Below are 25,588 nucleotides of genomic sequence, written 5' to 3' on the forward strand. Positions count from 1 at the left end.
AGATTGAGCAGAGGATGGAAGGACAGAGAGAGGGATGGAGGGAAGTGCAGTTTGAGCAGAGGGATGGACAGAGAGAGGGATGGAGGGAAGTGCAGTTTGAGCAGAGGGATGGACAGACAGAGGGATGGAGGGAAGTGCAGTTTGAGCAGAGGGATGGATGGACAGAGAGAGGGATGGACGGAAGTGCAGTTTGAGCAGAGGGATGGAGGGACGTGCAGTTTGAGCAGAGGGATGGATGGACAGAGAGAGGGATCGAGGGAAGTGCAGTTTGAGCAGAGGAATGGATGGACAGACAGAGGGATGGAGGTAAGTGCAGTTTGAGCAGAGGGATGGATGGACAGACAGGCAGAGGGATGGGCAGACAGGCAGAGGGATGGACAGACAGGCAGAGGGATGGAGGGAAGTGCAGTTTGAACAGTGGGATGGATGGACAGAGAGAGGGATGGAGGTAAGTGCAGTTTGAGCAGAGGGATGGATGGACAGAGAGGGATGGAGGTAAGTGCAGTTTGAGCAGAGGGATGGATGGACAGACAGAGGGATGGAGGTAAGTGCAGTTTGAGCAGAGGGATGGATGGGCAGACAGGCAGAGGGATGGACAGACAGACAAAGGGATGGAGGGAAGTGCAGTTTGAACAGAGGGATGGATGGACAGACAGACAGAGGGATGGACAGACAGACAGAGGGATGGAGGAAAGTGCAGTTTGAGCAGAGGGATGGATGGACAGAGAGACAGAGGGATGGACAGACAGACAGAGGGATGGAGGGAAGTGCAGTTTGAGCAGTGGGATGGATGGACAGACAGACAGAGGGATGGAGGTAAGTGCAGTTTGAGCAGAGGGATGGATGGACAGACAGACAAAGGGATGGAGGTAAGTGCAGTTTGAGCAGAGGGATGGATGGACAGACAGACAGAGGGATGGACAGACAGACAGAGGGATGGAGGGAAGTGCAGTTTGAGCAGAGGGATGGATGGACAGACAGACAGAGGGATGGACAGACAGACAGAGGGATGGAGGGAAGTGCAGTTTGAGCAGAGGGATGGATGGACAGACAGACAAAGGGATGGAGGTAAGTGCAGTTTGAGCAGAGGGATAGATTGACAGACAGGCAGAGGGATGGACAGACAGACAGAGGGATGGAGGGAAGTGCAGTTTGAGCAGAGGGATGGATGGACAGACAGACCGAGGGATGGACAGACAGACAGAGGGATGGAGGGAAGTGCAGTTTGAGCAGAGGGATGGATGGACAGACAGGCAGAGGGATGGAGGGAAGTGCAGTTTGAGCAGAGGGATGGATGGACAGACAGACAGAGGGATGGACAGACAGACAGAGGGATGGAGGGAAGTGCAGTTTGAGCAGAGGGATGGATTGACAGACAGACAGAGGGATGGACAGACAGACAGAGGGATGGAGGGAAGTGCAGTTTGAGCAGAGGGATGGATGGACAGACAGGCAGAGGGATGGACAGACAGACAAAGGGATGGAGGGAAGTGCAGTTTGAGCAGAGGGATAGATTGACAGACAGACAGAGGGATGGACAGACAGACAGAGGGATGGAGGGAAGTGCAGTTTGAGCAGTGGGATGGATGGACAGACAGACAGAGGGATGGAGGTAAGTGCAGTTTGAGCAGAGGGATGGATGGACAGACAGACAAAGGGATGGAGGTAAGTGCAGTTTGAGCAGAGGGATGGATGGACAGACAGACAGAGGGATGGACAGACAGACAGAGGGATGGAGGGAAGTGCAGTTTGAGCAGAGGGATGGATGGACAGACAGACAGAGGGATGGACAGACAGACAGAGGGATGGAGGGAAGTGCAGTTTGAGCAGAGGGATGGATGGACAGACAGACAGAGGGATGGAGGTAAGTGCAGTTTGAGCAGAGGGATGGATGGACAGACAGACAGAGGGATAGAGCGAAGTGCAGTTTGAGCAGAGGGATGGATGGACAGACAGACTGAGGGATGGACAGGCAGACAGAGGGATGGAGGTAAGTGCAGTTTGAGCAGAGGGATGGATGGACAGACAGACAGAGGGATGGACAGACAGACAGAGGGATGGAGGGAAGTGCAGTTTGAGCAGAGGGATGGATGGACAGACAGACAGAGGGATGGACAGACAGACAGAGGGATGGAGGTAAGTGCAGTTTGAGCAGAGGGATGGATGGACAGACAGACAGAGGGATGGAGGTAAGTGCAGTTTGAGCAGAGGGATGGATGGACAGAGACAGTGGGAGAGCGCCTGCGCCTGACGTCAGGGGAGCCTGTGTGCGGCCGCCGCCGGCGCTGACGGAATCGGGAGCGGAGGCGGTTTCAGAGCGACCGCCGGCCGCAATATCGCAGCGAGAGATAGCGACAGCGATTCCCTTCCTGCGCCCGGTGAGTGAGAGCGCCCGCGGGAGCGGGCCTCAGGCGGAAAAGCCCGGTGTGGGTGTCCGAGGGATGACTGAGGTGACCCGGGGTGGGTGGGCTTGCGGGAGACCGAGTGCGGGGCCGGGGGGGAAGCGGAGGAGGGCGTCGGCCCGGCGGCGGAGGAGGAGGAGGAGGGCCGCGGGGCTGGGATGGATGGGACGAGCGGCGGCCGCTGTCTGTAAGATGGCGGAACGCTTTCTGTCGGGAGGCACCGGCGGCGGTGGCGTCTCCCCCCGACCCCGGGCCGCTGGCGTCGGACATGCCCGTTGCTGGGCCCCGATCCGGGGAGGGGGAGGATGGAGAGAGGAAACTGAGATCGACCGGTGTCCGCCAACACCCACCTCGGGGGCAGCGACCACCGCCCATCCCTCCGGGGCTCGGGCTCCGACCTCGGCGCATCCCCCTGGGGCCGCGACCACCGCCCACCCCCCGGGGCCGGATTGAAGTTCAGCAGCGGAAACGAAAACTTGTACTTTAATTCATTGAGATGTTTCAGACTCTTTGGAGAAACCGGCTGCCTCTCTTTTTATTCAGAATTAATGTTTCCCTTCTGCTACTTGATTTCCTCCCCCGGTATGTGTTTTATAGATACTGTTTGTCGACACTAATTGACTGTGGTATATTGTTAAAGTTAATGTAAAGCAGAGCCCCACCTTAGTGGGATAGTATCCCCTGAGGCGGATCCAGTGGCCAGGGCGGATGCTGCTGATTCACAGGCTCTCTGCACTGTTTCACACAAACGTTCAGCCGCATCCCAACTCGAATGCTGAAATATTAATTATTTAGCACCATTTTAGCTCTTCAGTCTTTCTCAAATCGGATACTTCTTGAATTCTCTCCTCCCCGCCCCCCAACAAAAAGGAAGTTATTCGCTGAAAGCCTGTTTTGTTTTAAACATGCCCATGTTTGCGTGCATGTGTGTTGGGGTGGTGGAAATGAGTGTTGGGTTTTTTTTTGTTGTGTACGTCTACTCAGATATATTGGGAAGGTTTGAAAAACATTGCAAAACTGGCCTTCGATTTTGTCAAAGTTAATACATCAAAATGTAACGCTTTTCTTCCGGTTGGAGAATGAGAGAAAGTTTTGCCAAACTCATTATTTATGTTAAAATGGCAGGAAGTGATCTCGATAATGTGTGAAATATGTAAGTCGTGAGATGAAGGCATGGCAAGTTGTATACTTCCTGTGTGAAGAATGTGATAGCTGAAGGATCAACTTAAATTGAGAATTTATTTACTCTGAGCCACCTTGGAAACAATTGAAACACTACTGCTTGTATTTGTGTAGTTCCTTTGAGGAGTACAACATCCCAACATTGGGATGATAGCAAACAAAAATTCTTGAATATGTGGTGAGTTTGAGAGTTTGGTAGCTGAAGTAACTGTCAGTAATGGTCTAATTAAAATTGAGAATGCTAGAAGTTAGAAATGGTGGAGCAGGTTGTAAGGTTGTCAGATTAGAAAAGCAGAGGGTTAAGACTGTGAAAGGATTTAAAAACAAGGTTGAGAATTATAAAATGGAGGCATTACTTAACCAGGAGCTAATGTAGGGAAGTGAGAAAAAGGGTAATTTGGAATGAGCAATACATGTTACTTTTGCCAATAACAATTATCACATCCCATAAGAGTTTTATAAATGTAAATATTCTTTTATGTAAATTAGGGCAGTGTAATGAATGGCCTCTAGATTATGAAAGCGACTGTGAATTGGGTGATGTTATGGAAATGGAAATAGACTTTCAGGATGGTGGGGATCTGATGCTGGAACTTATCTGTCAAATATTGCATAAAGACGGAGAACAATCTGCTCAGCCTCAGTTATCAGGGTGAGGGATATAATTTTTGACAGAGGCTACAGGGACGTGGGCATTGCTGAATGGCCAGCATTTATTGCCCATCCCTAGTTGCCCATTAGAATGTGGAGGTGAGCTGTCGTCTTGAAATGCTGTAGTCCCTGTGTTATAGATAGATCCACAATTCCAGGATTTTGACCTACTGTTGGTTTCTGTCTCCTATTTAATTGAACAAAATTTATATTGTTGGGAGTTCTTTACCTTTTATAGATTAACAGCTTGAAAATATGTCTGGACAATGGGTTACGATGTATAGGGTCTAAGAGGTTTTCCAATCTAATGTAAAAGCAAATTGCCAATTATTGCACACTTGCAAAAGTTAGCTTTTAAGATTATTCTTAAATGGAACAATAAGAAGCAAGGTGTACTTGATTAAGTTTGTTTTTAAGTTTTTTTTAGACTTGAAAGAGATGTCTGAAGATTAATCCATTGCAAAAAATAGGAATTAAGTATACAAAATGTCTGCAAAGGGATATTGATGGATTAAGCAAGTGTACAAAAATTAGTAGATGAATTATAATGTGGAAAATGTGAGCTTGTCCATTTTGGCAGGAAGGATGGGGGATACATAAACACTAAATGGAAGAATGCTCTGGTACAGAAAGATCTGTGTGGCCCTGTACATGAATCACCAAAATAAATTGCAGATACAGCAAGTAATTAGGAAGTAAAATTGAATGTTAGTCTTTTGTTACAAGATGGATGGATTTTTAAAATAGGGAAATCTTACAACAACTGCACAGGGGATTGGTGAGAACACAACTGAGATTACTGTGTACAGTTTCATTCTCTTTTATGTAATAACATTGGAAGTAGGTCAAAGAAGATTTAATTCCTAGGACGAAGAGATTTGTTTTATGAGGCAAGATTGAGCAGGGTTGGTCTTATTCATTGGGAATTTTAAGGTATGAGAAGTGATCTTATTGAAACACTTGATTTGTGTGGCATGGGAGAGTGCGAAGTCTTGATAGGGTAAATGCTGAGAATGTTTCTGTGCTTGGGCAAATATAGCACCAGCGAATACAATTTAAAATAAGGGTCTCCCATTTAATTCAGAAATAAAAACTTTTGTCTTCTGAAGTCTCTTTCCGCAAGAACAGTTTTGAGTGTGCGCAACTATGTTAGATTTCTGATAACGGGAGGCGGGGAAATCAGCAATGAGGAGTTGAGACCTATGCAGTCAGATCAGACATGATTTTATTGAATGCCAGAATAGGTTCAAGGGACCAAGTAGCCTACTTCTCCTATGTCACATAATTTTATGATCTTCAAGATGTTAGATTTAGAATCATTATAACAAATGCATTGATTCATTTGTATTAAGGTGAAGTGATGATATTCTGAGTGAATAGTAACTTGTATAATCATAACTTTGCACCTTTTGCATAGTTTAATGTACTCAAATAATTCTGTGTACAAATGGAATAGCGTGAATGCCACCAATATCAAATTATATATCTGGCTCATTCTTGTTAATGTTCTTAATTATAATTGAATTTCCTGCACTTTTAGGATATAAAATTCTGATTAAGGCACTGTTAACATATTTGAAACACGTGCCGTTTACCATCAGGCCATGCTGATTCAGTTAAATTTTCTATGATACTTGCATTTTGGAAATATGTATCATGACTCTGATTCTATGAATGCTTGACATTTCTTAACCTCAAATCTTAAATAATAGCCTTTAAGATTTTTTAAGTGAGCAATTTTGATTTTTGTGGTTTTTTTTTAAAATTCCCCAGTAGGTAACTGAGTGTTTGAAAGGTTATTGTTTATGAAATTATGGTATTAATTTGTGGAATGTATGGTGTTACAGTGGCCTAGAACGATACCATTTAACCTTTAGACCTTTGATTTTAATACACCTCAAAAATAATATAGTGGATAGAAATCACTCAGGCCTAAGGGATGCCAGCTTCACTAAATTAGTTCAACACTTTTAGCTCATTTCCTCAGAGGCATGAGCTCACAACACACAAATGTCTCTAATTTAAATATAATTCAGCCTCACTTGAGAGAAGCCAAATAACAAATGGTTGTTAAAAATGCAAATTTTACAATTTGATGTGCTATTTGAAGTTGTAATAAAAGCACATTGTTTGACATGTTAATGAGCTTTACCTTGCTTTTGTTCCAATACTGCTTTGATAAAATTGCTAAAGGTGGAAGTATGTTCTAAGCAGCAAAGCCAAGTGGTGTTATAATAGATTTAAATCTATGAAATTAAGTTACAGCGTGTATACTATGTTAATGAAATGGCAGGATTTTGTTTAATCATTGAGTGTGTTTGAGTCAAAATTCTATGACATTAACTCCTTTGTTCATTTTTGCACATTGTGTATTCTGCCTATTAATAATTCCCTCAACTAGTTATACATCATTGTTCTCCCTTTACAAATGTGATTAAAAGTGGCACTAATCAGGAATATTGTGGAACTCTTGGCAACTAACTCAATTGCAGCGGTAATATATTTAGTGTATTTGCTGACTGGACTTCGGATACTATAGACTGCAAGGATTGGACAAAGGTAGAGGGAGATGTCGTATGGTATGATAGAAAATTTGTAATCTGCTGTTTTGTTTCCTTTGGGTCTAGATTAAAGCCAAAAACTATGGAATTGGTTTAATTGTAATCTTTTCAAACAACTCACTTTATGTTGCATTACATTTAAGGATGTGACTCGACCATCACATACTGAAATATATTAGAATATATTGGTTAGCACTACTGCCTCACAGCGCCAGGGACCCAGTTTCGATTCCAGTCTCGGGCAACTGTCTGTATGGAGTCTGCACATTCTCCCCATGTCTGTGTGGGTTTCCTCCAGGTGCTCCGGTTTGCCCCCACAATCCAAAGATGTGCAGATTAGGTGAATTGGCCATGCCACATTGCCCGTAGTGTTCAGGGATGTGTCGGTTAGGTGCATTAGTCTGGGGTAAATATAGGATAATACGGTAGGGAATGGGTCTGGGTGAGATAATCTTCGGAGGGTCGGTGTGGACTTGTTGGGCCGAAGGGCCTATTTCCACACTGTAGGGAATCTATGATTAGATTCACATTAAATGGAAGTCAGAGCTTCATATTAGGATGAAAAATTCTATTTTCTCTTTAGCAAGCTTTCACTTCTGTTTAAGATACTTAATGGTATAGAATTTCTTCTGGTATGCAATTGGTAGAATCAATTGGATAGCGTCCTGGTACTTCAGATATGAAGTTTGCAGGCAAGTTGGTTTTCATAAACTCAAACAGAAATTCTTCTATCACTCAGTGCAAATCAGTGTAGTGATCAGAATCAATGTGTGACCGGCACTGGGCAATCTCAGAGAGGTGGGTTCACTGAATATTCATTGTCATTAACCGGCTTTAGTATTCTTTCTTTTTAATTGGCATCAGTTGACTGATCAGATCTGTTCTTGATACATGAGACCTATGAGATGATTTCTAATCAACCTGTTCAGAGATGTTATCACCCATCTCTGGAGAAGGTGGGGCTTGAACCAGAGCCTCCTCATCAGGGGTAGGAATGCTATGCTTGTACTATAAAAGGACATTCTGAGACCCATGACCAGGCCATTAAACTGACACAGGTGTGTTCTGCTTTTCTGTAATTTACTGAACTCAGACCAATTAAAACAGAATTTGAAGTAATTGTGGCATTCAGAATAAACACAACAGAATTGGGCTTCATTTGACCAGTCAGTGCTAGTACAATTAATTAACACTGAATCCATATGTCTGGTGTGTACGCATCTAATGTGGCACAATGTGATGAACATCAATTCTCAACATCAAAAAAGACAGTGCCTCTACCCATCAGGTTCCACTTAATAACCAATCAGCACTCTCCTCTCCGAGAGTAAAAAATGTCTTTTCTCTTTACTTTGATATACCTGATAAGTGGAAAAAAATAAAGCGTTGACAAAATATCTTTTTCAGCAATACTGCTTTCTGTTGGCCTGGTGTTTATATGGAACACTAGCCTATGTGTCTTCTGCCCAAAGTTCAGTTGTCATACCACTCTGCCTCCTCTGCTTTCCATGCCGAATGTATTGATAGCTTCCAAGTTCTTGTGTTCAAAACTTCCTGTAGTCTGGCACCACCTCTTATACAAACTTTCAGTTGTATATCTTCTTAAATTTGTTTATCTCTGTGATCAGATTGCTTCTGATTATTTTGCTGTCTTTTCCAAAAAACGATCCTTGCTGCAGTCAGGACTTCAAAACCCATCTGTCTCACTATCTTCCTATCTGCTTGCAAAGTCTTCCTCATAGCATTTTCGCTACCAAATGCTATCTTTGATTTTTAAAAAAAATTATCACTGTTTCATTTTACAATGTGCTCCAAGACGGTCTTGATGTAAGAGCTATTATACAAACTTAAATCAACCTCTGCTTATGTCATATTTTGAGTGCAGTATTTACTTTAATATGTTTTGACTTGTGATTTGTGGATTGGAAATCATTTAATGTCTGTGCAGCTTTGAGTTACAGTGATTATTATTTATATGATTAAAAGGTAATGTACTTGCTGGTGTATAACAGAGTTCCAGATGAAAATCATGGTTTTGCAGAATGCAAGTGATTTTTTTTTCTCTAACATTTCAATATAGTACGAATGTCTGGCATTTATGTAAAAAAGACATAGCAGCAAAATCAGGTTATTTGACTCATTGAGTCTGCTGTACCATTTGATTCATGGCTGATGATGTTTCTCAACCTCCTTCTCCTATCTTCTCCCTGTAACCTTTGATCCCCTTAGGAATCAAGAAACTATCGAACTCTGTCGTAAATAAGTGGTGACTTGACCTCCAAAGTGTTTACCCCAAACCTTTCCACACTGTATTCCAGCTACCACTTCTTTGCCTCCTCCCAAGTCCTTCAACAGCTTCCTGCCTACTCAACCCTACCTGTCCTTTACAACTGTCTTTGAGTCATCTGAAAATTTAGCAAGTGTCCTCAGTTGCTTTATTCAGATCCTTAATGTATAAGGACAAGGAGAAAGTGAGGACTTTAGATGCTGGAGATCAGAGTCAAAAAGTGTGGTGCTGGAAAAGCACAGCAGGTTGGGCAGCATCCAAGGAGCAGAAGAGTCGATGTTTGGGCATTAATCCAATTCCCAATGACCTGTGCATTTCCAGCACCGCGCTTTTTGACTCGTTAATGTATAACATGATTAGTTCTGGTCCCAATGCTGGCTCCTATGAAGCTTCACTGGTCACTAGCTACCGTCATGAAAAAGGCCCCTTTATCCTTCTGCCAGTCAGCCAATCCTCTATCCATGTCAGTAGCTTGTCCCCAGTGCCACAGGTTCTTATCTTATTTATCAACCCCTGTATGCCTCCTTGCAAATCCAAATACTGTAGGTCACATCCACAGGCTGTCCTTTACCTAACTTGTTACCTCCTCAAAGAATTCTAACCTGTTTATTGGCTATGATCACCTAGATGAAGCCATGCTGACTTCGGCTTATTCTACCATCCATGTCCAAGTACTCTGCAATCTCATCTTTCATAATGGACACTAAGATCTTACCAACAACCAAGATCAGGTTTAACCGGCTTATAATTTCTCATCGTCTGCCTCCCTCTTCTTATCCGGTGCATTACGTTAGCCATTTTTCAGTCTTCTGGGACTCTCCCTGACCCAGTGATTCCTCAAAGATCACTACTAATATCTCCACAATCATCTCAGCTATCTCCTTCAGAACTTTGGAGTGTCGTCCATTTAGTCCAGATGATTATCCACCTTCAGAACTTCCAGCTTCCCGTACTACCACCTTAATGATGGCCACTACAGTCACCTTTACCCCGTGACTCTCTTGAAGTTCTTGGATGTTACTGGTGTCTTCCATTATGAAGATTGATGAACAATACCTAGTCAGCTGTTCTGCCATTTTTTTGTTATGAATTACTGCTCCAGCCTCATTTTCCAACAGTTCAATGCCCGTTCTTGTCTCTCTTACCTTTTATATATCGAAACAAAACTCTTGCAGTCATCTTTTATATTACTAGCAAGCTTACCCTCCTATTTCATCATCATCTCCATCTTTTTTTTATGGGGAGGTGATGGCCTAGTGGTATTATTGCTGGACTGTTAATTCAGAGACCCAGATAATGTTCTGGGGATCAGGGTTTGATGACAGATGGTGGAATTTGAATTCAGTTTTTAAAAAACTGGGATTAAGAGTCTAATGATGTTCACAAATCCATTGCCAAACCCATCATCTGATTTACTAGTATCCTTTAGGGAAGGAGCTGAAAAATGTGTTGCTGGAAAAGCACATCAGGTCAGGCAGCATCCAAGGAGCAGGAGAATCGACGTTTCGGGCATAAGCCCTTCTTCAGGAAGAAGGCAAGGTCCAGCGAGGACTTATCGTGGTAAGGGCATCAGTAGAGGTGTTCTGGCATGATGGCCAAGCACAGTCCCCTTTGCCACACTGCTGCCACTGACAAAAATTAGCCACTCTTTTCAGTGCCATCGCACCTCCACTGATGCCCTTATCACGATAAGTCCTCGCTGGATCTTGCCTATGCAGCCAAAGCTGAGGCCGCCAGGTCTTGTATTGGACCCAAACTCGCTTCCGTCACCGCCTCCATGAATCTGCGCTGGACGCAGATGCCTTCGGGAACCTAAACTCTCCTCTGCCCTGAGTCAGTGCTGCTGGGCCTATTCACCATGAGAATCTGTACAGGGTATATGCAGGCAGAGAAAGAGTTAAGCTCTGAGTTTTGTGAAACAAGAGGTTCAGCTGAGCATGACTCAGATCACATGGGAACTTAGTTAACAATGGGGCACTGGAGGTAAGGGTAATAGGTTAACGAGGTGGCAAGGCATTCATTAGGTAGAGCCATTAACAAGATGAGGTAGCATTCATTATGTAACGTCAGTTCACAAGGTGAAAAGTGTTCATTATGTGAATTTAATTTGTTGTGTAACAGCAAATAGCTGAATCTTTACTGTTGATGCTCGCTGATTGTAACAGTCACCCAATTAATATGTATGTTGCCTTATCTGAATGCTCCTCCTGTAAATGACAATATAATTCATTCAGGAACTGCTGTTCCAGAGAAGACCGTGAACTCATGTCTCTGTGCACATGGGTGATCGTTCTCTCTCCCTCCAGGGCCTGGAATAAAGATGAAAGAATAAAGATGAAGGAGGTAAAGCTACTGTGTCTGCGAGTTTTGCTTTGACTGAGGAGGGAAGCAGGATGACAATATTGGTGTAGTTGGCAGGCTCCTTCTCGAAATTCCTGTGTTCCGGAGACCGTCCCCTCTCTCGATCGCTATCTATTCTATGGACTTCTCGAACAGTAATTAGTTCAGTCGATAGACACAGTTTTGTAAGCGCACTAGCAGGCAGAAGTTTGAGTCCTCTGCGCTGTTTGGGGGTAGGGGGATGTGATTGAGGTTCAAGTCCTCTGTGCAGTACTGTAGTTAGAGTCCCCTGGTGTGGTTTGGTTGAGGTTAGAGTCATCTGAGTGGTACTAGGGTTCAAGTGTACTGGGCGAGTTGATTTGAGCTTCAAGCCCTCCACAATGTGCTGAGGTTCAAGCTTTCTGTATTTAATTGGGATTCAAGTTTTCAGTATTTAATTAGGATTGGGTGCTCTGTGTTTCAGTGAGATTCAGGTTGTCTGCGTGTCAGTGAGATTCAAGCAAAGTGAGAAAGGGGTTAAAGTCCCTTAGTGGCAAAATTTGAGGCTCTGGGAGTCGTCGTTCTGGGGGAAGAGAGTGCCTTGGATTGCGATGCCGTGGGAGCTTTCTCTTTTTAGAAGTATAATTTCAGTGAGAGGATACAAAAAAAAGAGAAAACACTGGAACTAAGGCTGTACTAATACTTGGATTGAAAAGGGAAAGTTTCAATGTAAATTACACTATGCTGTGAGTGTTTGATGTTTAAAAATTTTGGTTTGTTAAAATACTGGTTTGGAAGATCCTTAGAAGTAATTGTTTTGCCTTGTTTGAATTAGTATCTCAATTCAGTGTGTTTGGTAGGATATGTAATGGGGCAGGTTTGTTTTTACATTGAAATTGTACAACATTATGTCCTTTTTAAAATTATCAAACTTGTAACATTAAAATAAATCGAGTGCCTTGAGACCTTGATTTGTTTGAAATTCTACAATTCCTGTTTTAAAACAACAGTTGGGTCAGTGACCAGATGAGAGTATTGTATTAAAATATCTTTGCTGTGTTTTTAATGTAGCCAAGAGTGCAATTTTAATTTGACGTTTTAAGATTTTCTAGAGAATATTAGAACTCAAGGCTGAGCTGTTTAAGTTCTGTGAATTATTATTAAGACTGCATTGGCCCCTTCATATTGCAAATTAAAAAAATATTAATCTCTACCAAAATTGCCACCGTAATTTCGACTGTTTTATTTGGGAAGTTTCATTTGGAGAACGTATTTTAAAATATTCAGCATTTGTTTCCCATGAATATTTGAAATTTAAATCCAAACTGAAACTGCCTCTTCAATTGCTAAAGCACAGGAAACATTTTGTTGCTTTCTTGCTGTTCCAGACTTGTGAAATACTTTTCCTGACAGCTTTCACATTAGCCAAGTATCAATTTGTTAAAGGAAAATAATTTTTGACTAACCTGAATGGGGTACCCGAGGGTTTAATTGATTGGTGTTTATAATTGTTTAGGCAGTACAATTTAGATGTTTCTGGATTATATTAAACTTGATAATGTCATAAATAATCAACAGAATAACAGACTTCAAGATGACTGAGAATGTTGAAATAGGCAGATACAATTTAATGTAGTTAAATGTGCGACTGTCTTCATTCTAATTACCACCTCTCCCCGCGTCCCCTTATCCCCCACTCCCCTCCCCGTGTCCCCTCTTCCTCCACTCCCCTCCCTGTGTCCCCTCTCCCCCACTCCCCTCCCTGTGTCCCCTCTCCCCCACTCCAACAGATTCAATCAGCTCCCCAGTCATGAGGGTGAGAAGTGAAGAAGTTAACAACAGTGAAGAGGTGGTTGGTATGCTTTTTGTCAGTGGCCTTCCTATGGACATTAAGCCAAGTGAGCTTTACCTTCTCTTTCAATCATTTAAGGGATATGAAGGTTCACTGATCAAGCTAACATCACAACAGCCAGTTGGCTTTGTTACATTTAACAGCAGAGTGGGAGTAGAAGCAACAAAGAATATTGCATGCACCTAGCCTGCAGCTGCAACACTGCAAGCTCCGATGCGCTGGTATCCTCTACCTTAAGCAGCTCAGCAAGGACGGACGTCTCATCAGTTTTGTGAAGCATTTAACTGCCATTATCCAAGAAATCAGATTTCTCTGAGGAGTAATGCAAGAATAGACTGAACTTTGTTTTCAGGTTGGACTTTATTGAAGGAGGTTTTGGAGAACTGGCTCATTTCCACTTGACTTGGAGGGGATGGAGTGGTCACTAAGGACTGTGAATTTAAGAACTTCACAGGTGATTTTTTTTTTCCACATAGAAGGATTCTTCAAATTTTATTTACTGTAATAGACTGGTAATTTTTGTTATTATAATCACTGCATGTTCTCTATCAATAACTTGCTTAAATGCTGGCTGTCAGAGTCTTATGAAAGCTGGTCATCTCATTGGTTATCATGAAATGAAAAAGGAGGGAATGAGAATGTGTATAGGGTATAAACTGGCAGAGAAAAAATTAATTTCTGAGTTTTGTGAAACAAAGTTCAGCTGAGCATGACTCAGATCAGATAAGATCTAAGAGTTATCCATGGGGTGCTGGAGACTAGTGTAATGGGTTAACAAGGTGGAAAAGCATTCATTGCGGAGAGCTATTTAACAAGGGCAGGTAGCATTCAGTATGTAACGTCAGTTAATAAGGTGAAAAGTATTCTTTATGTGAATTCAGTTATTCATTGTGTAACAGCAGATGGCTTAATCTTTATTGTTGATGCTTGCTGATTATAACGGTCACACAATTAATATGTATGCCTTATCTGGATGCTCCTCTCTGTAAAATGCCTATATAGTTCATTGAGCAGCTGCTGCTCTAGAGAAGACCATGAACTCATGTCTTTGTGCACATGGACGATTCTTCTCTCTCCCTCCAGGGCCTGGAATAAAGACGGAGGAGGTAAAACCACTGTGTCTCTGAGCGTTTTGCTTCAACTGAGGGGGGGGAATGGGACGACAATCGCTACCGATGCTGATACCATGACTAAGCTCTTATGATGGGATAATAGGACTAGAAGTAGGTGAAAATGGATGATTGTATTAAAAGGAGCCCATGTCATAACAGGATTGTGTGTGGGGGTGGGTAAAATCACACAGAAGGATGGAATCAGGCTGTACAGTTAGCGAATTCAATGTTGAGACCTAGAAGTTGCAGAGTGGAAACAAGCTGATGTTCTTCAAGCTTATGCTGTGGCCTGCTGGAACGCTGCAGCAGGCCTCCAACTGAAATGTTACCATAGGAACGTGGTGGTGTGGTATGCCCAGGGTCATTTTTACAGAAAGAAATTGGGTGTTCTGCAAAGTAGTTACCCATCCTGGAGCAAACAAGCATACAGAGTAGATTAAAAGTGAATTTGCGAGCCAATCAGGCACAGAAAACTGATTGAAAAAGATAAAAGTAAAATAAGTAAACACATTTCCCCCTTTTTAAAAACTATCTCCAACTAAAAGACAAACCAATGAGACCCTACCTTTGTTACAGTTAATTTCCAGTGCCATGGAGAGGGTTTGACTTATAACGCTATTAGATTGAAGTAGACAAGCTTTAATGTTTTGTGGTGAGTTTACTTCCTATCTGTGTGCAAATGCAGGAATGTCATTTCTTCAATGTATTTGAATGGTGAGTCAAACAGAAAGAAACCTTATTCATTTGGGCAGCAATATTTTTGACTTGTCTATTTAGCCATTAATCTTGCCCTCGCTTGGAGTTACTGGGTGATTTGTGATCATGGTGAGTTAAATTAACTCTTATTTTAACAGCATAGTATGACCCAGTATCTGAAGTGTAAAGTTAATGACATCTGACACTTAACTGTGATCAGATTTATGTTGCACTATTTCCAGTAACTAGCCAGCATTACCAAAACGAATAATGGGAACTTTTATCAGTTTATAAAAAGAAAATAGCTGAAACAAATTTGGTATCTTAGAAGCAGAGACAAGATACCTTATTTGGGAAATGATAAAACGGCAGCAAGAGTGAACAAATATTTTTTGTCAATGAGATGTACATCATGGAAAGAGACCCTTCAGTTCAACTCATTCATGCCGACTAGATATTCCACCCCAATGTAGTCCCACCTGCCAGCATCCGCCCCATATCCCTCCAAACCCTACCTGTTCATATACCCATCCAGATTTAAATGTTGCAATCGTACTAGCCTCCGCCACTTCCTCTGGCATCTCATTCCATGCACGTACCACCCTCTGTGTGAAAAGACCTCTTTTATATTTTTCCCCCCTCACCCTAAACCTATGCCCTCTAGTTCTGGTCTCCCCCACCCCAGGGAAAGGACTTGCCTATTTATCCTATCCAGGTCCCTCATGATTTTATAAACCTCTATAAGGTTACCCCTCAGCCTCTGACGCTCCAGGGAAAAGAACCCAGCCTGTTCAGCCTCTCCCTATAGCTCAAATCCTCCAACCCTGGCAATATCCTTGTCAATCTTTTCTGAACCCTTTCAAGTTTCACAACATCTTTCCAAAAGAAAGGAGACCAGAATTGCATGCAATATTCCAACAGTGGCCTAACCAATGTTCTGCACAGCCGCAACATGACCTCTCAACCTCTGTACTCAAAACACTGACCAACAAAGGAACGTATACCAAATGTCGTCTCAACTATCCTATCTTCCTGCGACTCCACTTTCAAGGAGCTATGAACCTGCACTCCAAGGTCTCTTTTTTCAGCAATACTCCCTCGGACCTTCCCATTAAGTGTGTAAGTCCTGCTAAGATTTGCTTTCCCAAAATACAGCACCTCACATTTATCTAAATTAAACTTATCTGTGGCTTCTCAGCCCATTGGCCCATCTGATCAAGTCTGATCAGTACCCTTCCACTGACACCCTCCTTTGATTGAACTGTTCCTCACTCTGAACAACTTCTCTTTCCAATCCTCCCACTTCCTCCAAACCAAAGGAGTAGCCATGGGCCCCAGCTATGCCTGCCTCTTCGTAGGATATGTGGAACAGTCCATCTTCCGCAGCTACACTGGCACCAACCCCCACCTTTTCCTCCGCTACATCGTGCTCCCACGAGGAGGTTGAACAGTTCATCCACTTTACTAACACCTTCCACCCCGACCTCAAATTTACCTGGACCGTCTCAGACTTCTCCCTCCCCTTCCTAGACCTTTCCATTTCTATCTCAGATGACCAACTCAACACGGACGTTTACTACAAACCGATTGACTCCCAGAGCTACCTAGATTACACCTCCTCCCACCCTGCCCCCTGTAAAAATGCCATCCCATATTCCCAATTCCTTCGCCTTCGCCGTATCTGCTCTCAGGAGGACCAATTCCAATACCGAACAACCCAGATGGCCTCCTTCTTCAAAGACCGCAATTTCCCCTCAGACGTGGTTGACAATGCTCTCCACGCATCTCCTCCACTTCCCGCTCTTCCGCCCTTGAACCCCGCCCTTCCAATCGCCATCAGGACAGAACCCCACTGGTCCTCACCTACCACCCCACCAACCTCCAGATACATCGTATCATCCTTCGTCATTTCTGCCACCTCCAAACAGACCCCACCACCAAGGATTTATTTCCCTCCCCACCCCTATCAGCATTCTGGAAAGGCCACTCCCTCCGCGACTCCCTCGTCAGATCCACACCCCCCACCAACCCAACCTCCATTCCCGGCACCTTCCCCTGCAACCGCAAGAAATGCAAAACTTGCGCCCACACCTCCCACCTCACTTCCCTCCAAGGTCCCAAGGGATCCTTCCATATCCGTCAGAAGTTCACCTGCACCTCCACACACATCATTTACTGCATCTGCTGCACCCGATGTAGCCTCCTATACATTGGGGAGACAGGCCGCCTACTTGCGGAACATTTCAGAGAACACCTCTGTGACACCTGCACCAACCAACCCAACCACCCTGTGGCTGAACACTTTAACTCCCCCTCCAACTCCACCAAGGACATGCAGGTCCTTGGCCTCCTCCATTGCCAGACCATGGCAACATGATGCCTGGAGGAAGACCGCCTCATCTTCTGCCTAGGAACCCTCCAACCACAAGGGATGAATGCAGATTTCTCCAGCTTTCTCATTTCCCCTCCCCCCACCTTTTCTCAGTCCCAACCCTCAGACTCAGCACCGCCTTCTTGACCTGCAATCTTCTTCCCGACCTCTCCGCCTCAACCCCCTCTCCGGCCTATCACCCTCACCTTAACCTCCTTCCACCTATCGTATTCCCAACACCCCTCCCCCAAGTCCCTCCTCCCTACCTTTTATCTTAGCCTGCTTCGCACACCCTCCTCATTCCTGAAGAAGGGCTTATGCCTGAAACATTGATTCTCCTGCTCCTTTGATGCTGCCTGACCTGCTGCACTTTTCCAGCAACACATTTTTAACCATCTGATCAAGATCCCGTTGTAATCTGAGGTAACCTTCTTCACTGTCCATTACACCTCCCATTTTGGTGTCATCTGCAAACTTACTAACTGTAGATCTTATGCTCAATCCACATCATTTATATAAATGACGAAAAATAGTGGACTCTGTACCAATCCTTGTGGCACTCCATTGGTCACAGGCCTCCAGTCTGAAAAACAACCCTCCACCACCACCCTCTGTCTTCTACCTTTGAGCCAGTTGTGTATCCAAATGGCTAGTTCTCGCTGTATTCCGTGAGATCTAACCTTGCTAACTTGTCTCCCATGGGGAACCTTGTCGAAAGCCTTACTGAAGTCCAGAGAGATCACGTCCACCCCTCTGCCCTCATCAATCCTCTTTGTTACTTCTTCAAAAAAACTCAACCAAGTTTGAGACATGATTTCCCACGCACAAAGCCATGTTGACTATCCCTAATCAGTCCTTGCCTTTCAAAATACATGTACATCCTGTCCCTCAGGATTCCCTCCAACAACTTGTCCACCACTGACATCAGGATCACTGGTCTATAGTTCCCTGGTTTGTCCTTACTACCCTTCTTAAAGAGTGGCACCACGTTAGCCAATCTCCAGTCTTCCAGCACCTCACCTGTGACTATCGATGATACAAATATCTCAGCAACAGGCCCAGCAGTCACTTCTCTAGTTTTCCACAGAGTGTTAGGGTACACCTGATCATAGGGGGATTTATCCACCTTTATGCATTTCAAGACATTCAGCACTTTTTCCTTAATATAGACATTTTGCAAGGTGTCACCATCTATTTCCCTACAGTCTACATCTTCCATATCCTTATCCACATTAAATACTGATGTAAAATGCTCATTTAGTATCTCCCCCATTTTCTGCGGCTCCACACAAAGGCCGCCTTGCTGATCTTTGAGGGGTCCTATTCTCTCTCTAGTTACCCTTTTGTCCTTAATGTATTTGTAAAAACTCTTTGGATTCTTCTTAATTCTATTTGCCAAAGCTATTTCATGTCCCTTTTTGCCCTCCTGATTTTCCTCTTAAGTATATTCCTACTACCTTTATACTCTAAGGATTCACTCGATCTATCCTGTCTATACCTGACATATGCTTCCTTCTTTTTCCAAACCAAACCCTCAATTTATCCAGTCATCCAGCATTCCCTATACCTACCAGCCTTTCCTTTCACCCTCACAGGAATACATTTTCTCTGGATTCTTGTTATCTCATTTCTGAAGGCCTCTCATTTTCCAGCTGTCCCTTTGCCTGAGAACATCTGCACCCAATCAGCTTTTGAAAGTTCTTGCCTAATACTGTCAAAAGTGGCCTTTCCCCAATTTAGAACTTCAACTTTTAGATCTGGTCTATCCTTTTCCATCACTATTTTAAATCTAATAGAATTATGGTCGCTGGCCCCAAAGTGCTCCCCCATTGACACCTCAGTCACCTGCCCTGCCTTATTTCCCAAGAGTAGGTTAAGTTTTGCACCTTCTCTAGTAGGTACGTCCTCATACTGAATCAGAAAATTGTCTTGTACACACTTAACAAATTCCTCTCCATCTAAACCCTTAACACTATGGCAATCCCAGTCTATGTTTGGAAAGTTAAAGTTCTTTACCATAACTGCCCTATTATTCTTACAGATAGCTGAGACCTCCTTACAAGTTTGTTTCTCAGTTTCCCTCTGCATGTTAGTGGGTCTATAATACAATACCAATAAGGAGATCATCCCTTTCTTATTTCTCAGTTCCAACCATATAACTTAATTGGATGTATTTCCGGGAATATCCTCCCTCAGCACAGCTATAATGCTACCTCTTATCAAAAACGCCACACTCCGCCTCTCTTGCCTCCCTTCCTATCCTTCCTGTAGCATTTGTATCCTGGAACATTAAACTGCCAGTCCTGCCTATCCCTGAGCCATGTTTCTGTAATTGCGATGATGTCCCAGTCCCATGTTCCTAACCATGCCCTGAGTTCATCTGACTTCCCTTTTAGGCCCCTTGCATTGAAATAAATGCAGTTTAATTTATTAGTGCTAACTTGTCCCTGTCTACCTTGACTGTTTGATTCGCTTCTGTTCTCAACCAAATCAAAATCTGTGAATCTTTATCCCAGAACATTGTGTTTGCATTTAATGCCCATCCCTGATTGCATTGAGAAGGTGTGATAAGTTGCCACCTTAAACTGCTGCAGTCTATTTAGTATAGATCCACCCACAGTTCTATTAATGAAGGAATGCCAGAATTTGCATCCATAGACATTGGCCGTTCCTAAGCTAGAATGGTGAGTGGCTTTACTGACAACTTGCAGGTGATGGTGCTCACATGTATTCAGCCCTTGGCCTTCTAGATGGTCGTAGTTATATGTTTGGAAGATCAGGAGGTGAGCTACTCTCCGCAAGCTTCCTTGCTTTGGACCTACTCTTGTAACCATATTATTAAGATGGCTCATGCAGTTTTGTTTCTGGTTGCTCGTAACCCAAGGATGTTGACAGTGGGGTTCAGTGATAGAAATGACATTGAATTCCCTCTTTTTGGAGATGGTCATGGTATGGCATTTGTATGGCATGACTGTCAGTTGCCATTTGTCAGCTTGAACCTGGCTGAAGTCCAGGTCTTGCTACATTTGCATGTGAACTGCTTCATTATGAATTGTTGCAAATGGGTGCTGAACATTGTTCACTGATGATTGCACATCGCCATTTCTGACATTATAAGGGAAGTTCATTGATAAGATAGCTGAAGGTGGTTGTGCTTAGGACATTACCTTGAAGGACGCCTGCAGAGGTATCCTGGAACTAAGATGAATAGCCTGCAATTGCCACAGCTATATCCTTTTGTGCCAGGTACCATTCTAACCAGTAGAATGCTTTTCCCTTGATACCCAATTACTCTAGTTTTGTTCGGCCTCCTTGATACCAGGTTTGGCCACATGTGAACTTAACATCAAGGGTAATTACTCTCACTTCACCTCTGGAATTCAGCTTTTTTTGTCCTTGTTTGAACTAAGGCTGTAATGAGGTCAGATGCTGAGACACACTGTCGGAACCCAAACTGACCCTCAGTGACCACATTATTGCTCAGCAAATACTGCTTGATAAAATTTTTCGCACCTGACTGTGGAAGTGTACTAGAAATCAAGCCCCACTATTTCTGGAGACCACAAAAATTCAAGATTTTATAAGTGTGCAAAAAAAAATTCTCGAAGTTACTGGAATTTTTGGACCCAGGTTGACATAAGCACCAGCCGGGTTACTTAACAAGAAATACTATTTATTACAAACAAATAGCTTCTATCTAAAAATAATTAACTATGAATTGTTGACGTAGAATTCTATTAGTTAAAAAGGCAGTTGGTTTATCTCAGTTTGCTGGATGATTGGTTTGTGAAGCAAAGTGATGCCAATAACGTGAGTTCAATTCCTGCACTAATGGAAATTGCCGTGAAGGATTCTCCTTTTCAACTTCTCCCCTCGCCTGAGGTGTGGTGACCCTCAGGTTAAATGATCACCCATCTTTCTCTGTAATGACAGAACAATTCTGTGGTCTGGTAAGACTTTACTATACCTTTAGTAGTTAAAAACTCATCCTTTTAAAACCTACCCATACGCATGCATGATTCTCCACTCTCGGTACTTGCACTTGCTTACAAGAGGCACCAAATGATTGATTCAAACCTTAATAAGTTTTCGATCTATTGAAAGCAAAAGATTACATCAATTAAATATGGAAAAGCAGCAGCATAAACAAATGATGAGTTAATAAAACTGATCATCTTCAGTTTTAGGTTTTTTTTAAAACTGCAGAGACAGGACATAGGTTTGACTTTGGGTGTGGCAAGTTCTGGAGCACAAAATCTTCAGGACTATTGCTGATACAGGTCATTCTGTAATAACACACATTTTGATAATGCAAATTTGTTATAACATAAATCGGGGATACTGTTTATAAAGTGCGGACTTTTAAAATATTTGCTATATGTCACACGATTACATCGTCAATACTTTAAGAACTGTTTGAAAAGCACAATTTTTCTATAACACGGGGTTGCACAACAATCCAAGGATGTGCAGATTAGGTGAATTGGCTATGCTAAATTGTCTGTAGTGTTCAGGGATGGGTGCATTAGTCAGGGGTAAATATAGGATAATAGGGTAGGGAATGGGTCTGGGTGAGATACTGTTCAGAGGGTCGGTGTGGACTTGTTGGGCCGAAGGGCCTGTTTCCACACTGTAGGGATTCTATGAGTAGATTCATATTAAAGAGCACAACTATCGTGTTAAAGAAGAACTATCTGTGTGTTGTCAGGGTGTATAGCCATTGCAATATCCAGAGCCTCCAGCTATTTCTTGACATCACCTAGAGTGAATCTAATTGGCTGAAGACTGGTATTATTGAGATCTCCAGGGGTGACTGAGGTGATCATCCACTTGATACTTCTGGCTGAAGATTGTTTGCAAATGCTTCAACCTTATATTCTATTTTAAGTGTTCCAGCTTGGAGATTTAAAAATAAAAGTTGCTTAGTATTTATATATTTAATTGAGTGTATAAAGTGGTCCACATGGTGATGTAGTTGCTGTGAAGTGGATTTATGCAGTGGTCTTTGATTATAGGAGAAAGTGAGGACTGCAGATGCTGGAGATCAGAGCTGAAAATGTGTTGCTGGAAAAGCGCAGCAGGTCAGGCAGCATCCAAGGAGCAGGAAAATCGACATTTCGGGCATGAGCCTTTCTTCAGGAAAGATTCTTCAAGATTCCTGAAGAAGGGCTCATGCCCGAAATGTCGATTCTCCTGCTCCTTGGATGCTGCCTGACTTGCTGTGCTTTTCCAGCAACACATTTTCAGGTCTTTGATTATAGTCAACTTTCCACACATTCCAAAATACGGAAGTCTATCTTGTTTTGACAAATCGTACTGGAGGTTAATTGGACCTTCACTATCTTCATTGCTGTCCTCTTCACTGATGTAACTAATTTCCCCTAGATAGGTTTAGATAGCAGAAGACATAGTGATGACATTACTCCACCTGATTATTCCTGATGAGGATAGTTGGAAACTAAACCAGAAGCCAGGCAACACCTGTGGAGCTAGATAGGATGGTAGTAATTAGCAGAAGTGTACCTCCGAAGTCCATTGAATTCTAGGAGATATGCAATATATGTGACCCTAGAGAGAAAGCAGGAGCTAAAACATTCCCTTATACTACTTTTTAGGGAAATTGGTTAAATTTAATTTTCATCTGTTGGAAAGGTTTAATTCTGAAAGCAAAGTTAGGTAGTTGATGTTGTACAAATGGATATGTATAGTAGATTAGTTACTTAGTGACCACACGTCAAATGTTCACATTCCTTACAAAGCACTTTGGGGAAAACTCAGGTCAAGAAGGGTTTTATAAGCATAGATCTTTTAAGAATAACTAGTGGGCAGTTTGAACAGTTAATGGCCTGCTTTAGTGAAATAAATATAGATACTGTTAGGAGTGCACAGAATATACTGCATAAAACAAACCATTTAGCTCAACTAGTGTATGCTCCACAGGAGGCTCTTGACATCCTTTCAAATAAAGCTTTCCCAAGGATCTTGTGGTACAGTAGTAGCATCCCTACCTCTGAAATAGAGGTCAAAATTAAAGTTTCAACTGCCCAGAAGTGTATCGTAACATGTCTGAACAAGTTGATCAAAATAACTATCTTTCCATCACCTTTACTCATTAATCTGTCTAGCTTTATTTCTGAATGTTTGTCAGCTGTGGCGAAGCTGATGTTCTTTTGCCTTTGAGTCACAAGGTTCTGAGCTCTAGTCCGCGTCCAGGACTTGAGTACAAAAATCCAGCCTCAAATGCTTCAGTAGGTTTAAAAAAAAAGGCACCATGACACTATTTCAAAGAATTGCAGAAGAGTTATCCCCTGTGTCTAGTGCAATCTTTCGTCCTCAAAGTTGCAAAACAGGTTATCTGCTAATTATCTCTTCGTGGCAACTTGGCAAGAAATGAATTGGTTCCCATTTTATTTCAGTTACTATAATTCAGAGCTATTCCATTGACTGCAAAGTGCTTTGAAATGTCGAGTGGTTCTGAAAGGATTACATGAATGCAATAGAGTCGATTTAGCTCAGTTGGCTGAATTGTTGGTGTGATGATAGCAGCATTCCTTAAATTCCCATCAACAGTTTGAGGGTTACCATGAAGGACTCTCCTTCTCAACTTCTTCCCTCGCTTGAGGTCTGGTGGCCCTCTGGTTAAATCACCACCAGTTGTTTCTCTCTAATAAGAGAGCAGCCCCTATTGTCTGGTAAGACAATGGCGGCACAACAACAAAGGGATACAGCCTAAGATATTAGAGGAAGTGCATGCACTGATCATAATCTTCCAGGAATCCTAAGTCCCACAAATGGAAAACTGCCAATTTAACACCATTGGTTAAAAAGTGAAGGAGACAAAAAGTAAGTACCTAGAAGCCAGTTAGCATAATGTCTGTTACTGGGAAAATGCTAGAGGCCATGAGCAGTCCCTGAGTTGCAAATGGGTTCTGTTCTGGAGTCCATTCATCGGTCAATTTGTGTTTAAGTCATAATATAGTACAGGATAATATAAAGTAGCCATTTCTAAGTATGGGAAATGCCTGTATGTCATGTCTTTAAAATCACATCCCTGTAGAAGATCATATGGCATTTGTAAGTCCAACATGCATAAATCAAAACCCTCTTTATTATAAAGGATATAATAGAGGAGCATTTAAGAATACATAATATGATCAAGCAGAGTCAGCTTGGCTCCATGAAGGAGAAATCGTGCCTGATAAATTTACGAGAATTCCATGAGAAAGTACAGTCAGTAACTTGATTGAGTTTTTGAAGAAGTGACAAAGAAGATGAAAGCAGAGCGGTAGACGTTGTCTAAATGGATGTTAGCAAGGCATTCGACGAGGTTCCGCATGGTAGATTGGATAACAAGGTTAGATTACATGGAATCTGGAGGGGAGCCAGACAAGTGGATACAAAATTAGCTTGAAGATAGGAGACAGGGTGGTAGTGGAGGGTTTTTTGGACTGGAGGTCTGTGACTGGTGGTGGATCAGTACCGGGTCCAGTGCTTTTCATCATTAATATAAATAATTTGGATGTGAATATAGGCAGTATGGTTAGTAAGTTTGCAGATGACACCAAAATTGGTGGTGTAGTGGACAGCGTAGAAGGTTATCTCCAAATGCAAGGGGACCTTGATCAGATGGGCCAATGGGTGATAAATGTGAGGTATTGCATTTTGGTAAGGCAAATCAGGGCAGGACTTGTATAGTTAATGGTTAGCCCTGGAGAGTGTTGCTGAACAAAAGGACCTGGGATGCAGGTGCATTGTTCCTTGAAAGTCCTGGAGCCACAGGTAGACAGATTGGTGAAGAAGGCATTTGCATGCTTGACTTCATTGATCAGTGCATTGATTATGGGAGTTGGTATATCATGTTGCAGCTGTACAACACATTAGTTTAGGCCACTTTTAGAATACCTGTTTGATTCTGGTCTCCCTGCCAAAGGCAAGATGTTGTTAAATATGAAAGTGTTCAAAAAGGATTTGGAAGGATGTTGCCAGGATTAGGGGTTTTGAGCTATAGGGTGAGGCTGAATCGGCTGGGATTTTTTTCCCCCGGATCATCGGAGGCTGAGGGGTGACCTTATAGAGGTTTATGAAATCGTGAGGGGCATGGATAGGATGAATAACCAAGGTTTGTTTCCCAAGGTAGGGGAGTCCAAAACCAGAG

General features: G+C 42.8%; 1 protein-coding gene and 1 long non-coding RNA gene across 4 annotated transcripts in view; one reads left to right on the forward strand and one right to left on the reverse strand.

Annotated features, from left to right (window-relative positions):
• The window catches only part of LOC148146749 (uncharacterized), a 27,806-nt gene extending 24,556 nt beyond the window's left edge, over positions 1 to 3,250 (reverse strand). Inside the window, exon 1 of the long non-coding RNA XR_015760425.1 lies at positions 3,065 to 3,250. This is a non-coding gene — a long non-coding RNA (uncharacterized LOC148146749). The remainder of the gene's footprint in view (positions 1 to 3,064) is intronic.
• The window catches only part of LOC122559705 (ras-related protein Rap-1b), a 71,361-nt gene continuing 48,011 nt past the window's right edge, over positions 2,239 to 25,588 (forward strand). Inside the window, exon 1 of one of the 3 annotated variants that reach the window (XM_043709624.2) lies at positions 2,239 to 2,378. The gene's annotated coding sequence lies outside the window, so the exon portion shown is untranslated. The remainder of the gene's footprint in view (positions 2,379 to 25,588) is intronic. The other 2 variants (XM_043709623.2, XM_043709625.2) reach the window with 2 other exon arrangements.

The sequence above is a fragment of the Chiloscyllium plagiosum genome, unplaced genomic scaffold, assembly GCF_037043375.1.
Source record: "Chiloscyllium plagiosum isolate Xiang-an unplaced genomic scaffold, Cpla_swu_hap1 HiC_scaffold_19, whole genome shotgun sequence".
In the NCBI taxonomy this organism is placed as follows: Eukaryota; Metazoa; Chordata; class Chondrichthyes; order Orectolobiformes; family Hemiscylliidae; genus Chiloscyllium; species Chiloscyllium plagiosum.